Source organism: Hypanus sabinus, chromosome 11, assembly GCF_030144855.1.
Source record: "Hypanus sabinus isolate sHypSab1 chromosome 11, sHypSab1.hap1, whole genome shotgun sequence".
In the NCBI taxonomy this organism is placed as follows: domain Eukaryota; kingdom Metazoa; phylum Chordata; class Chondrichthyes; order Myliobatiformes; family Dasyatidae; genus Hypanus; species Hypanus sabinus.
This window is the reverse complement of record NC_082716.1, coordinates 88021450-88037462: the sequence shown is the minus strand read 5'-3', so window position 1 is coordinate 88037462 and position 16013 is coordinate 88021450. Positions and strand designations below refer to the sequence as shown.

The following is a 16013-nucleotide window of genomic DNA, read 5'->3' as shown; positions in this document are numbered from 1 at the left end:
AAGATGCCAGAAATGGCTGGGAGTGTAAATGAAACTACAAAATTAGGAATTATGAAGGTATTGACAATCATCTTGTCTGTTACAATGAAAATGAAGATTTGGAGGATGCAATCATCAGTAGCTTTGTATGAAGGCAGTCCATTATCTGCACTAGATGTCTGCACTGATTTTGTTCACTTACCATTAATCAAATGAACACAGCAGATGAACTCTGTTGATATACGTTAGGAACTAATATGCAGTTTTATGGTCCTGTAAAGGTATTGTGAGTATTAAAATTTATTTGGTATTTCATTTAAATACATAAATAGTTACTCAGTTAAACGGTGGTTTGTCTTTTTTATACCTTTTAACTATTTCCTTGAAACTTAGGCTAATTGGGGCAGCTGCTTAATTGGGCCAAAACATACTGATCCCAATTTGTCCCAATTAACCAGAATCCACTGCATAGTGATCCCAAGAGGTTGTCAAGAATTGATTGTACAATACATCATTTTAAGAACTTTTTTCAGTGCTGTGGTATCTCCTTACCAGATTAAATAAATGAGCATCTTGACAATAAATTGTTTTTTATCATAATGATGTATAAAATTTTAGTATGTTGTACTAATAATGTTACATATTTATAAAGTTCAGAGCCAAGAAGATCAAATTGTCTCCTCAAGTTGATTGCAGCTTTTGCAAAGAATGAAAGGTTTTTCTCAAATGAATACAGTTTTAACTTTTCTATGCATTCCAGAATACTACAGATGTGAGTGAATTGCAATTCAAAACAGCCTGCTAATTTCATGTATTTCAATCAGTTGAAAATGAATGAATATTCTTTTTTTGGAAGGTAAATTGTGAGACAACTGCAAGACCAATGCAAAGAAGAGAGATTTGTATAATGCAGCTTATAACATTGGGCATTTTGCAAATAAAGTAAGACAACTGCAAGACCAATGCAAAGAAGAGAGATTTGTATAATGTAGCTTATAACATTGGGCATTTTGCAAATAAAGCAGTAATTTGAAAGTGCTGGTATGATTATTATCAAGGATTACCACACCCCTATTTGGTTGGGACAGCCTGGATGACTTAAGAATAAAGATCTCTTGTTCTTATGTTATTGTTGTTTCCATTACTGGAGGTGGATGCAATGAGGGAAACAGATTTTGTGTGTGCTGTTGGGTCCCAAAGGCAGCAGGAAGAAAAGGGTCCTGCAGGTATCAGCAGAGGTGTCTGTGTTTTTTACAACTGGGTTCAAACCTCAGAGAGAATAGATGAACAGTGATACAGGGGCAATGGGGTGAGAGTGTTAGCATATTGTAGGATACGAGCCATGAGGGGAGAATAGTATTAGACTAGACAAGATTGTATTTCTGACAGTGCAGTATAGTCTTGAGGACATTCTCATTTTTGGCAGTCCCCATGTTACAAACTCCTGACTTAGGGACATCCCATCTAAACAAACCAAGTCACAGGTATTCAGATATGTTTGTTGTTACTAATGGCAGAACTCTTTCTTTCTCCTCTCCTCCGTCTCCCTCCTCTCTTCCCCTCCCCCTCCCTCCTCTCCCCCGTCAGCCCCCCTCTCTCACCCCTTCTCATCCCCCTCCCCATCTCTCTCCCCCATCTTCCCCATCTCTCCCACTCCCCCTCCCTTTCACCCCTCCCTCCCCTTATAGTATTTTCTTTCTTACTTGTCATGTGCTTTTTGATGCTGTTCATAATAAAACAGCATAGTTACCATATCAAGTGATTCTTGTGTATTTTCCAACTAATGGACAATATTGATTTGTAGACAAAAACTGAACCTATTCATTACTCAGAGACAACTTGTATTTGCTCAACATTTAGGATGTGGTATGATGCAGCTGCGTTGGTGCTGCTTCATACACCCACACTGAGCTTGACAATTTCAGCAACTTTGCCTCCAACTTCTTCCCTGCCCTTTTCACTTGGTCCATTTCTGACACTTTTCTTCCCTTGATCTATCTGTCTCTATCTCTGGAGACAGGCTGTCTACTGATGTTTTTTTTTATATAAATCTACTGACTCTCACAGCTATCTTGACTACACTTCTTCCCACTCTGTCACTTATAAAAATGCTGTCCCGTTACTTGTCTTTAATTCAGGTGCTTTTTTTTTGCCAAACTCTCTTCCTTTGTAGTATATTGTTATTGTATGCTTAATTTTGCATTGTTTTAATGTTCCTCATTGGGATTTGGGGTTTTTAATTTGTAAAATGTTTTGAAAAACTAATAAAAAATTTTAAAAAAATGCTATCTCTTTTTCTTAGTTCCTACATCTGCACCGTTTCTGTTCCTAGGATGGGACTTTCCTTTTCAGTACACCAGAGATGCCCGCCTCCTTCAGAGAATGGGGTTTCTCTTCCTCTACCATTTATGCTGTCCTTACCTGCGTCTTCCTCTATTTCCTGGACATTGCTGCTCTCCCTATCTTCCCACCACCTTAACAGGGATGGAGTTCCTTTTATTCTTACCTACCACCCCACGAGCCTCCGCATTTAGCATATCATTCTCTGCAACTTTCACCATCTTCAGTAGAATCCTGTGACCAAAGATATCTCAACTCCACCCTACACCGCACCACATCACACACTTCGCTTTCTGAAAAGATCGTTCTGTCCCTGCTTCCCTTGCCTCCCCACTAATCTTGCTCCTGGCACTTATCCCTGCAAGCAAAAGAAGTGCTACAGAAGCCCATTCACCTCCTTCCTTACCCCAAACAGTCCTACCAGGTGAGGCAACATTTCTCTTGTGAGTCTTTCGAGGTAATCTACTGTATCCGATGCAGCTTCCTTATATTGTTGATACCCAACATAGATTGAGGACCTCTTTGCAAAGCACCTTCACTCCATCTGCAACAAGTGGGGTTTTAATTCCACTGCCTATTCCCATTCCAACATATCTGTCCATGGCCTCCTCTACCGCCATGATGAGGCCAGTCTCAGGTTGGAGGAGCACCTCGTGTTCTATCTGGATAGCTTCCGACACAATTAATTTCTCTAATTTCCAGTAATAGCTCCCTACTCCCTTCCTCTATTTCTCCATTTGGCTCCCCCTTATCCCTTTTTTCTCCTCACATGCCTCTCACCTCCCTCTGGTGCTCCTCCTTTTTCTTTCTCCGCCATGATCACTCTCCTGTCAAATTCCTCCTTCTTCCGTCCTTTACCTTTTCTACCTCTCACTTCCCAGCTTCTCACTATATCCCTCCTCCCCACCCACCTACCTTCCCCCTCACCTGGTTTCACCAATCAACCTTTAGCTTTTAGTCCTTCCCCTGCCCCCACCTTATTCTGGCATCTTCCCCCTTCCTTTCCAGTCCTGGTGGAAATGTCGGCTCTTTATTCTTGTGAGCTCCTCCTTTCGTTTTTCGTTTGTTCTTGTGGATGGTTATGGACTTCATTCTCAGCCTAAGTACTTGTTTAAGACACCATCATTCTTTATTTTCTTGAGGAATGGTGTTACGCCTGCTTTGCAATTTAACGGTTGTACTGGATTTGTTTTCATGAGTCACTGCAGAAACTCGTACCTGAGGCTTTATTTTAAAATAGAAGGATACTGGGGTAAATGGTTAACTTGTAATTCAACACTGGTTTTACTTGACTGAACTGCTACAGGTTTAAGGTGGATTGTAGTGTTAGTGTGGTTCACTCCTGTTCTCTTTGATCTCCACAATAATCATTGAAAGCAATTGTGTTTTTACCAATGTGTTATTTTATCCAGCTGCCAAGTGTTGAAATAGCAGCTTCTTTGGATTTGGCAAGGGTTTTAAACTGGTTTGAATTTTTTTAACCAAAGAAAATTATTCCTTTCTCCTAATATTGCAATCTGTCTCCATTTACACTGGGAGTCATTCAGGAGGAACCGAGTACCTGATTCCGCCTTAAAAGAATGCACTGATAGGCTACAGAAGGAAAGTGCCTGTTGCTAGGGAGGGGTCTCCAACCATGGCAACTTCTGGCAAAGTATTTCACTGTTTCAGTGAGCAGAGTTGTAGACTTGAGTTTAAACTGGGAGTGGCAGAGTGAAGAAGAAATTCATTTGACCTCTGACCTTCCCAAGTGGATTCAGTGGAATTCTTGAAGGTGGGGGATTTTCATTTGGAATGTTCATCTACTAGTGTGGTTTTTTTAAATATATAATATGGCTGGAAATGGATGCATTTACATGCTGCGTTGTCATTGCTAAGCCAAATACAGGGTTAAATTGTGAATTGCTTAATTGAATGAATTCATACAATATGGATTGGCTGGACTGTTTATCCACTGCAGGAAATGATATACTGATTCCTACCTTTAGGAGATGTAAGTATATATTGTCTCATGTTGTTTGTAGCCGCCTTTGACTGTTTTTTATTACAACTTTTCTGGGATGTCATTTGGATCAGTTGAATTTGTTTATTAAAATGGTTTTTGTTGGAGGAAATTTTGAAATATTGTCCTTGTGAACAGATAGGTGAACTGCATTTCTTAGAGTAAAGATTTGACATTGTGAGGTGTCGAGTTATAATTGGGGCAGAAGCAAATGAGAAGGGAGCCTACAGATGAATGTTTAATTTCATTGAGTGGACTATACAACAAAGGTGTTCAAATGAAATAGCTTGTTGAGATGAATAAAATTAGCCAGGAACATGGGGCTTTAACAACAATGTTTGCAGCATAAACTGGACTAGCAAACCTGGGCAAGTTAGTCCAGGCAATCCCTCAAGTTTAAACTGACATATTTGCAGTGCCATTTCAAATTTCTTCATCCTGCCTCCTGTGTTTAAATAAACACTAAATGTTTATTAAAATATGCAAACTGTTCGTTGACCTCCTGAATATCCATAAGGGTGCATTTATTGGGTCAGATTGGTCCATTGATTACCATTTGTACACCAACGGCACCTCCACTAAATAAAGTGTTTTCTCTTCCTTTCCCACCTCCTCTCAGCCCCCCTTACTGCCTCACCCTCTCCCCCTTGCACCCCTCTCCCTCCACTGTCCTAGCCCCACATCCCCTATCCCCACCCTCCAGCCCCCTCACACCCAACTCTCTCCCCCAACTCTCTCCCTCAACTCTCACCCCCAACTCTCGCCCCCCCAACTCTCGCCCCCAACTCTCTCCCCCCAGCTCTCTCCCCCAACTCTCTTACCCCTCCCACATCCAGAAAAGTGAAAATGGTCGTCATGTCATTTCTGATCTCTCTCGTTGTTGTCCGCCAGCATTTTATATCTGTGTACATGCAGGAAGTTAATGTGTTTATGAATAATCTCTGTCAGCATGAAAATGTATGTGGAGGCAGGCAGTGGCCCTTAATGTTTTAGTACTTTGGGTTAAGTATTCTCTTGTCTCCTTGTTCCGCGTGTAGCACTCACAGACATTATTGTTTTAACTCTCTGTGTTGTGCTTTGCGGTAGAGTGGCTAGTACAGAAGGAGTTTGAATGCATCATGCTTCATTATTTTCATAAATTCTATTTCCATGACTGTGATTGTTCTTGGCTAATTTTTCTACAGAAGTAGTTTACATCTGCCTTCTGGGCAACATCTTTACGAGATGAGTGACCCCAGCCATTATCAATTCTCTTCAGAGATTATCTGGCTGCCATCAGTAGTCACATGACCAGGACTTGTGATTTGCACCAGCTGCTCATATGACCATCCACCGCTTCCTCCCTGATCTGGGGGGGGGGGGGGGGGAAGCAAGTGCTATACCTTGCCCAAGTGTGACCCACAGGCTTGCGGAGGGAAGGAGAGCATTATGTCTCCTTTGGTAGAGATGTATCTCCACCCTGCCATCCAAGGATTAAGGAGGCAAAAAACAAGAGGACATAGTTTTGTTGGAGGTGAAAGCTAGAATAGAACCTGGGAGGCAACTTCCTTACACAGTGGAATGGAGATATATGGAACTGCTGACAGGATGTGGTTGAGGCAGATACATTAGATATATTAAAGAAGTATTGAGGCAGATATATTGATGCCAAGAGTTTAGAGCAGGGGTTCCCAACCTGGGGTTCACAGACCCCTCAGTTAATGGTAAAAATCCATGGCATAAAAATGGTTGGGAACCCCTGGTTTAAAAGGGCTTGGATCAAGTGCTGTGAATGAAGGTTTCCCATGGTAGTCTCATTCAGAAAATCAGGAGGCATGGGATCCAGAGAAACTTGGCTGCGTAGATTCAGCATGGTCTTGTCCACAGGAGGCAGGTGGTGGTAGAGGGTCGTCTGTAATGAATTCTTTCAGTATTTATCAGAGAGGGGCCTTAACAAATATGAGGACAGCAGAGAACAGGCTGATTGACTGGAACCTGCTGATGTGCTGGTATATTTTCTGCCAGGTGGTCGGGGACCAATGGTGTGCCACAAGGATCTGTTTTGGGTCCTTTGCTTTTTGTGTTTTTTGTAAATGACTTGGATGAGGAATTCGAAGGTGGGTTAGTAAGTTTGCTGATAACGCGAAGGTTGTTGTGGATAGTGCAGAAGGTTGTTGTAGATTACAACAGGACATTGATAGGATGCAGAACTGGGTTGGGAAGTGACAGTTGGAGTTCGGTCTGGAAAAGTATGTAGTATTACGCTTTCGAAGATCAAACTTGACGGTGGAGTACAAGGTTAATAAGAAGATTCTTGGCAGTTTGGACAAACAGAAGGATCTTGTGATCCTTGTACATAGATCCCTCAATGTTGGTACAAAAAAATTGAAAAGGTTGTTAAGAAGGCACGTTGTGGGAATGCTACAGTATTGAGCCAATGTCTTAGGCCACGTAAAAAAGAATCTGTAAAGCAAAGATGCTTTCAAAAATAATGAAATTCAAAGTTTCTAAATATCAAAAATTATATTAAAGGACAGTACTCAGTAAAAAAAAAACTAAATCAAAGCAATATTTGGTGTGACCACCTTCTTTAAAACTGCATCAATTCTCTTAGGTGAAGTCACAGCTGCAGTTTTGGTAGATTGTTCTAAGGATCTTGGAGAACTTGCCAAAGTTCTGCAAACTTTGATTGTCTCTCTTGGTAATCCCAGAGAGCCTTGATGATGTTGAGATCAGAGTTCTGTGAAGGCCATACCATCTGAATCTATATAAAAATTATAGGGTGCCCAAGACTTTTGCACAGTACTGTTTGTCACTGCCGGAATGTGTAGTGACACTTGTAGGCTGCCCCCAGCACTTTGGTGCCCCCTTTGGTATGTTGATTGTTGATGCAAATGGCACATTTCACTGTATATTACAATATGCACATGACAAATAAACTTGAATCTTTGATCTTGTACTTTTCTATATTTTATTATCCTTGTAAATGTGTTTTTTGCTCTCTCCAATGTCTTGATATTTTTTCAATAATCTAGCAAACTTGCATTCTGAGTGGCCTAATCAAGGCTCAGAGGAGATTCAGCAGAATTTCCCTACTTTTCTACCTGTCCAGAAATAAACTCAAGTGCTTTTTTTAAGACCTTGATGCAGTGATAGGTATGTTACCATTCATTTGGTATTTCAACCATTTGATAATGTGGCTTCCCTATTCCTTCCTGCCTTGAGTTTGTCTGTGTTGACCTTTTAGTGTACATTAATTGCCAAGCAAAATTTTATTATTGACCACCTACAATTTGTTACAGTATTATTTGTTATTAATTTTTTAAAATCATGTTTTATAATTTATTTTTTATTTTATCCATTTGTGCCATTCTCTTTTGAAGATGCCAACTCAAAGGAAAAGTGGCAGTGTGGGCGACTGCCTTTATCTTACTTCTTCCCTGGGTGGCTCTTCTTGTGTCAGTCAGGGCAATGGGATGGAAGCTCTGTTTGATTAAAGTGGTGATTCCACTCAAATACAACTATGTTTGCAAAAACACACATACTGATACTGTATTAAAGCAAAATGCAAACATGAGAAAGTCTGCAGATGCCTGAAATCCAAATCAACACAAAGTGGTGGAGGAATTTGGCAGGTCAGGCAGCATCAAAGGAAATGAGTAAACAGTCAACGTTTTGGGCTGAGGCTCTTCTTTATGACTGAGAGGTAAGGGGAAGATACAGAATAAAAAGGGGGGCGGGGAGGGAGGTTAGCTGGAAGATGATAGGTGAAGCTAGGTGGATGGGAAAGGTCAAGGGCTGGAAAAGAAAGAATTTGATACGAGAGAAGAGTGGACATAGGAGAAAGGGAAGGAGGGACGGATCCAGGGGGAAGTAATAGGCAGGTGAGATGATCTGAACAGTCAGAGTGAGGGATAGGGCAGGGGGGAGTTTGTTCACCGGAAGGAGAAATCGATATTCGTGCTATCAGGTTGGAGGTTACCCAAATGGAATGTAAGGTGTTGCTCCTCCACCCTGAGGATAGCCTCATCTTGGCTCAAGATGAGGCCACAGATCAATACATCAGGACAGGAATGGGAATCAGAATTAAAATGTTTGTTCACCAGGAAAATCTGCTTATGGTGGATAGTGTAGAGGTGCTCAATGAAGCGATCCCCCGATTTAAATCGGGTCTTACCAATGTAGAGAAAGCTGTGCTGGGAGCACTAGACAGAATAGATGATCCCAGCAGATTCACAAGTGAAGTGTTGCCTCACTTGGAAGGATTGTTTGGAGCCCTCAGTGGAGGTGAGGGAGGAGGTTTATGGGCAGGTGTAACACATCAGCTGCCTCTGCTTACAGGGTTAAGTGCCTGGAGGGAGATTAGTGGGGAGGGACAAATGGATAAAGGAATCACAGAGAGAGTGATCCTTGCAGAAAGTTGGGAGAGGTGAGGTAAAAATATGTTTAGTGGTAGGATCCCTTTGAAGATGGTGGAAGTTAATGTATTGGATGCAGAGGCTGATGGGGTGGTAGGTAAGGACAACAGGGGCTCTTGCTATTATGGCAGCAGGATGGGGTGAGTACGGATGTATTGGAAATGGAGGAGATGCAGGTGAGGGCAATATCAATAGTAGAGGGAGGGAACTCCTACCTTTAAAGAAGAACATCTCTGATGTCCTGGGATGGAAAGCCATGTCCTGGTAATAGTTACAGTGGAGGCGAAGAAGCTGAGAAAAGAGGATCATACTTTTATAGGAGATAGGTGAAATAAAATATAATCAGATAACCGTGGGAATCAGTCGGTTTATAAAAGATGTTGGTTGACAGTTTGTCTTCAAAGATGGAGACAGAGAGATCGGGAAAGGGGAGGGAGGTGTCAGAGATGGACCAGGTGAATTTAAGGGCAGGGTGGAAGTTAAAGGGAAAGTTGATAAAATTGATGAGTGCATGAAGCAGCGTTAATGCAATCGTCAATGTAGCAGAGGAAGAGGGGGAGTATTAAGGGAAGACCTCGAACTTAGACTGTTCTATGTAGCCAACAAAGAGACAGGCATTGTTGGGGCCCAGACAAATTCCCATGGCTATCCCTCGTTTGGACAAGGTGAGAGGAGCTGAAGGAAGAATTGTTCAGGGTGTGGACCAGTTCTGACAGATGGAGAAGGATGGTGGTGGACTGGGATTGGTTGGTTCTTTTGTCAAGAAAGAAGCAGAGAGCTTTGAGGCATTCTTGATGGGAGATAGAATGGAAAACAATTGAACATCCGTGGTGAAGATGAGGGACAGGAAATTGAAAGTTACTGAGGAAATTGAGGGCATGAGAAGTGTTGCGGATGTAATTGGGAACAAACTGAACCAAGGTGATAGATTGGATCTTTGGATTGTAGAACTTATAAAATAAAAAAACATTGGGAATATACATTTGTTAAGTCAACATTTGTGGAAATTCGGATTTACCATGCCAAGTTAAGTGCTTACAGAAAGCTGCAATTAGTTTGTCATCAAGAGATACAGCATGGAGGCATCAACCACCTACTTATATAGATCCCACATTAATCCGGTTGTTTTTAATTCTAGAGATACATTTACTTCCCAAAAATCTTTGCACATTTTATGATTAAAAGACAAATCAATGATGAGTTCCTCGAACTTCTGAAAATTTGCATCATTTTCTGATGTTGTTATGTGTCTGCACAAATTTGCTTACATATTTTCCACTAATGCGATGTTTCCTTTGATGTAGGGCATTGAACCCATTACAGATTGTATTTGGTCGCTGCTTAAACTACTTGTAAATAAATAAATAAATAAACAAACAAACAAACAAACAAATAAACAAATAAACAGAAGAGTGCAAAGCTAGAATTCTGAAATAGAAATTGGGGATTCAGGATGCTCAAGGTCAGTGGTAAGCAAAACAGAGTTCACATTTCAGACTAGGCACTTGTAATCAGGATTGGAAAAGAAGACAAATGTTCTTTTCCAACTGCAGAAAAGGTTGTGAGTGGTGAGAACAAAGGGAGTATCTGTGATAGGCTGCAGACCAGTTGTTTAAAACAAAGCAGATGGAGATCTAAAAGAAAAGTGAAAGAAATTGGAACAGAACATGAAGAGAGAAATGATTTTGAACTTAGAATTAGGATCACCCTCAACTGCATGCTTATTTCTGGCCGGATGTTTTCAGCTCTGACTGGCAACACCTCTGTCTCCCGATCCAAGTAGACTTCTCCTTGCAATCCCTAGCTGTCTCGCAGCCTATTTATCCCAGTGTCGAGCACCGAATTGAGTATTTTAGTATTTCCGCTGCACTTGTTCACTCTAATCCAACACCCTTTGAACTTGCAGCACTCTGTTCAGTAAATGCTAATTATAATAAGCTCATTAAAGCTGCTAACAAGGTCAGTGCTATTGTGATGTGTTGAAAAGTGCTGAAACTTGCTCATATCAGCCTTCAGATGCTTTCTTGCAATAGGCAGTGGCCCTCAAGAAATCAGGCATTGCCTTCCAAGCAGTTCTGATCTCATTCCTTGAGACACTTCTCTTTATTGACTCTTGGTAGTCCTGCAATTTCCAAGATCCTACCTTGACTCTGCTTCTTTGTTTTTAGTGTATTGTATTCAGTGCTCACATTGTCCTTTGGAGATTAGAGAAACCAAATACACATTAGATGGCCACTTTGGAGAACATCTGTCTAATCTACCAAGAGTTTCCCTGAGATTTCATCCTCTTGTTGCTTCATTTCTCTGGTCCAATTTCTCCCTGCTCTCTCTACTTTCAGTCTTCTACGTTGCTTCAATATTGTCTACCAAAATCTCAAATAAATTGCTCTTCATCTTTTGTCTGGATATGTTGAAGTTTCAGAATTTACATTGAATTTAACAATTTTGGGTAACATTCTCTTGATATGGCTGTACCTTTTTCCTCCCATCGCGCCATCCAGTGGTCCAAGGGTGTTGCTGACCTGAGTTGAGAATATTGAATAGGTTACAATTTTATTCCCTGGAGCATAGAAGAATGAAGGGAAATCTTATAAGTGGTATACATAGTTATGAATGGGATAGATAGGGTAAATGCGAACTTTTTTTCCCACTAGGAATGGGTGAGACTTTAACCAGAGATCATGGATTTAGGGTGAAAGATAAAATACTTAAGGGAAGCATGAGGAGGTTCTTCTTCGCTGAGAGGGTGATGAGTGTGTGGAACAAGCTGCCAGCGGAAGTGAAGAAAATAGATTAATTTAGGAAATGGGACAGTTCCATTTCCACAAGATTATCTCAATAAGTAGCATTCAACTTTGATGTGAATTGAAATTCTGTGTGATGCTTATTGTAGCTCATGTTATTTTCTGAATTGGCGCTGTCAGTATAGATTCCAATTTAAAGTTTTAGTGTAGTGCTGAAAGATTGCTGTTCTTCTAGCATTGCTATACTTAGAATGTGATGTTAAGAATTGGTTTTCCATCTCAGCAGGATGTAAATAACACCACAGGAATGCCAGGGGATGTGTTTCCTTTCACCAGAAAAATATTTTTCCCTCAACCAACATCACACCAACAGATTACATGATCATTGTCACATTGCTATTACTGGGGTCTTCCTTTGTGCAAACAACTTTTTTCGTTAAGGCAATCCACCTAGCCACAGAAGTTGTTATATAAAGGCTTCTTTTATTTTTGCTCTAACTTTAACTATTACTTATTCAGTTATGATATTGCAATGTCCACTTGAATTAATGGTTGACATGCACAGCTCCATTTCTCAATCTGAAACTATTTGCAATTGCAGCACATTTTGCAATATTATATTCTTACCCATCAATAATGGAAGACTTATGAATTAATAAGCAGTCCCACTTTGATTGCAGGATGATAGCTGAGATAGGACATGATATTTCTGTAAATCAATAGTTGGATAGATGGGATATGTATACTATTGATAAATTTACAGTTGCTAGAATCTGGTGATGTCATTGAGAAAGACTCTTTTAATTGTATTATATATATTGTGTGTATGTGTGTATATAGTGCCTATAAGAAGTATTTTCCCCCTTGCAAGTTTTCATGTTTGCATAAGTATACACCTTTTTCAAGTCAGTATTTAGTAGATGCACCTTTGGCAGCAAGTACAGCCTTGAGTCCGTGTGGATTGGTCTCTATCAGCTTTGCGCATCTGGACACTGCAATTTTTCCCATTCTTTACAAAACTGCTCAAGCTCTGTCAGATTGCATGGGGATTGTGAGTGAACAAGTACAGCCACAGATTCTCAATGGGATTGAGGTCTGGACTCCAGGACACTACATTTATTTTGTTTTAAAGCCATTCCTGTGTAGCTTCGGCTTTATGGTCATTGTCTTTGTGGAAAACAAATCTTCTCCCAAGTTGCAGTTCTCTTGTAGGCTGCATCAGGTTTTCTGCCAGGATCTCCCTATATTTTGCTGCATTCATTTTATCCTCTACCTTCACAAGCCTTCCAGGGCCTGCTGCAGTGAAGTATCCCCACAGCATGATGCAGCCACCACCATACTTCACGGTAAGGATGGTGTGCTTGTACTGAGTGAGGAAACAGATTCGATAGGTTTCACGGACAAGGACCCTGGACACACAGCCTTGGTAGTAAAGGATTTTATTTACAGAAGGCAAACGTGGGAAAATTGCAACAGGAGCAACACACACACACACACACACACACACACACACAGACACCATTTACAGTAGTCGGATAGGCAATAAAACACGTGGACAATTAATAACAAGCGTGGGAAAATCACGTGGAAACAAAGTACACGCACACATGCAACCAAAGGAAAAGTCAATACGATGCCCACCACCACCCCCCCCCCCCACCCCGACTTTGTTCGGGCACAGCTCTTCTGCTTAGGGACAATACTCACACTCCCAACCTTATTCAATGCACAACTCACCAACAGCAGGGTGGCCCCTCGGAGATAGCAAAAAAGAGAGTGGGTCAAGCACAAATGGCTTCCTTGATAGTTCAGCCCAGGTAATTCACAGGGAAGCCAATGCCTCATTGCCTGCTGAGTTAAGCTGATTACAAAGGTCAGTTGCCCAAGGCCAAATGCAAGGCTAATTAAAGGGGCTAATGGTTAGATGTGCATTGATGGGCGAGGAGGGGTCAAACATTGATTGGCAGGTGGTGTGTCTTTTGACCAGGTAATGGGCATGTGACAGTCACGACCCCTCCAATATGGTGTTTTAAATGATGTGCAGTGTTTGGCTTACACCAAACATAGCGTTGAGTGATGGCCAAAGAGCTCAAATTTGGTTTCCTCAGACCACATAACCTTTTTCCAGTTCACATGCCTTCTGACAAGCTCTAGCTGAGATTTCTTTTTTTTTAATTTTTTTATTAGTTTTTCAAAACATTTTACAAATTAAAAACCCCAAATCCCAATGAGGAACATTAAAACAGTGCAAAATTAAGCATACAATAACAATATGCTACAAAGGAAGAGAATTTAACAAAAAAAAGCACCTGTGGCGACCCATTTCCTGGCACATCTGAACCGGCTCACAATTAGCCAGCGTTCCGGCTCACAATTAGCCAGCTTTCCGGCTCACAATTAGCCAGCTTTCCGGCTCACAATTAGCCAGCGTTCCGGCTCACAATTAGCCAGCTTTCCGGCTCACAATTAGCCAGCGTTCCGGCTCACAATTAGCCAGCATTCCGGCTCACAATTAGCCAGCTTTCCGGCTCACAATTAGCCAGCGTTCCGGCTCACAATTAGCCAGCTTTCTGGCTCACAATTAGCCAGCGTTCCGGCTCACAATTAGCCAGCTTTCCGGCTCACAATTAGCCAGCGTTCCGGCTCACAATTAGCCAGCTTTCCGGCTCACAATTAGCCAGCGTTCCGGCTCACAATTAGCCAGCGTTCCGGCTCACAATTAGCCAGCTTTCCGGCTCACAATTAGCCAGCTTTCCGGCTCACAATTAGCCAGCGTTCCGGCTAGGGGAGATAGCGTACGGGGGTTTGCGAGCACAGAGCTTTGGAGCCTCTGCGCCACGGGGGGCAGGTTGAGGGAGGCTTAAAAGTGAGGCTGAGGATTTCAAATAAAGTTTTTCCTTCGACTGCAGTTACCGACTCCGTGTCGTAATTTTAGCGCTGCGTGTAGCACACCGCTACAATTGGTGACCCCGACGGTCCAAACGATTTTTGGACCAGAAATGACCGACACCGCCTCTGTTCATGCGGTTTCGTTGAAGCTGCCGGGTTTCTGGACACAGCGACCGAACCTATGGTTCCAGCACGCCGAAGCCCAATTCCACGTTCGCCAGATCATCTCAGAAGACACCCGCTACTACTACGTGGTGAGCTCCCTCGACCAGGACACAGCGGCCCAGGTCGCGGAGTTCGTATAGTCGCCCCCGGCAGACGGCAAGTACACGGAATTCAAAGCCCTGCTCCTCAGGACTTTCGGACTCTCATGGCGTGAGCGGGCTGCCCGTTTACTGCACCTGGATGGCTTGGGAGACAGACCTCCTTCGGCTTTAATGAATGAGATGTTGTCTCTGGCCGACGGACACACACCCTGCCTCATGTTTAAGCAGGCATAACTGGAGCATCTGCCCGAGGACACGTCTGCTGCTGTCCGACGTGGATTTCAGTGACCCCCGGAAGGTGGCAGCCCAGGCGGACTTGCTGTGGAACGCCAAAAAGGTGAGCGGGGAGTCCATCGCACGGATCTCCCAGCCACACTCCCAGCAGCAAACCAGTCCAGGCCCGGCCGCAGAGCCCGCCAACCCCCGGCCCAATGAACACTGGTGCTTCTACCACCAGCGGTGGGGCGCAGAAGCCCGCCGTTGTCGCCCGCCCTGCAAGTTCCCGGGAAACGCCAGGGCCAGCCGCCGCTGATGGCTACGGCGACTGGCCATCAGGATAGCCTCCTGTATGTGTGGGACAGAAGGTCGGGATGCCGGTTTTTGGTCGACACTGGTGCCGAGAACAGCGTTTTACCTCCGACGAGTTATGACACCCGCAGCAGGGCACCGGGGCCCCCCCTGAGGGCCGTGAACGGCAGCACAGTAAGGACCTATGGCACCCGTCAGGTGCAGCTACAGTTTGGCTCCAGCCCAGTTGCCAGCCCCTCACCTCGGCTCCATCACGCTGTCCGACAACGACTTCACCAGGGTCCTGGCGGATTTCCCATCGGTTCTGGCACTGCAGTTCACAGCGGCCATGCCCCGACACGGCGTACAGCACCACATCCCGACCCAGGGACCACCCCTCCACGCCCGCACTTGGCGGCTTCCCCCGGACAAGCTCCGACTGGCGAAGGAGGAGTTCCAGAGGATGGAGGAACTGGGGATCATCTGGCGGTCCAACAGCCTATGGGCCTCCCCCCTGCACATGGTACCCAAAGCGACGGGAGGCTGGAGACCGTGCGGCGACTACCGCAGGCTGAATGACACTACCACACCGGACCGCTACCCTGTGCTGCACATTCAGGACTTTGCAGCAAACCTGCACGGCGCACGGATCTTCTCCAAGGTAGACCTCATCCGAGGGTACCATCAAATCCCGATGCATCCTGACGACGTCCCCAAAACGGCTCTCATCACCCCGTTTGGCCTTTTCGAGTTCCTCCGCATGCCGTTAGGCCTGAAGAATGCCGCACAGATGTTCCAGCGGTTAATGGATGCGGTGGGACGGGACCTGGACTTCGTGTTCATCTATTTGGACGACATCCTCATAGCCAGCAGCAGTCGTCAGGAGCAT

At 43.5% G+C, this 16013-nt stretch overlaps 1 protein-coding gene and 1 long non-coding RNA gene across 8 annotated transcripts in view; one reads left to right on the top strand and one right to left on the bottom strand.

The window, feature by feature from the left end:
- LOC132402180 (uncharacterized) overlaps positions 1–3168 on the bottom strand; it is a 35943-nt gene extending 32775 nt beyond the window's left edge. The window contains exons 1-2 of the long non-coding RNA XR_009514825.1: positions 3100–3168; positions 182–252 (exon numbers count right to left, since the gene is read on the bottom strand). This is a non-coding gene — a long non-coding RNA (uncharacterized LOC132402180). The remainder of the gene's footprint in view (positions 1–181; positions 253–3099) is intronic.
- The window catches only part of rasal2 (RAS protein activator like 2), a 448324-nt gene that overhangs the window by 281741 nt on the left and 150570 nt on the right, over positions 1–16013 (top strand). Inside the window, exon 1 of one of the 7 annotated variants that reach the window (XM_059984867.1) lies at positions 3296–3422. The exons of 4 other annotated variants lie outside the window; for them this stretch is intronic. The gene's annotated coding sequence lies outside the window, so the exon portion shown is untranslated. Of the gene's footprint in view, positions 1–3295; positions 3423–3967; positions 4094–4190; positions 4313–16013 lie in introns of those variants that run through there. 2 more of the 7 variants (XM_059984865.1, XM_059984868.1) reach the window with 2 other exon arrangements.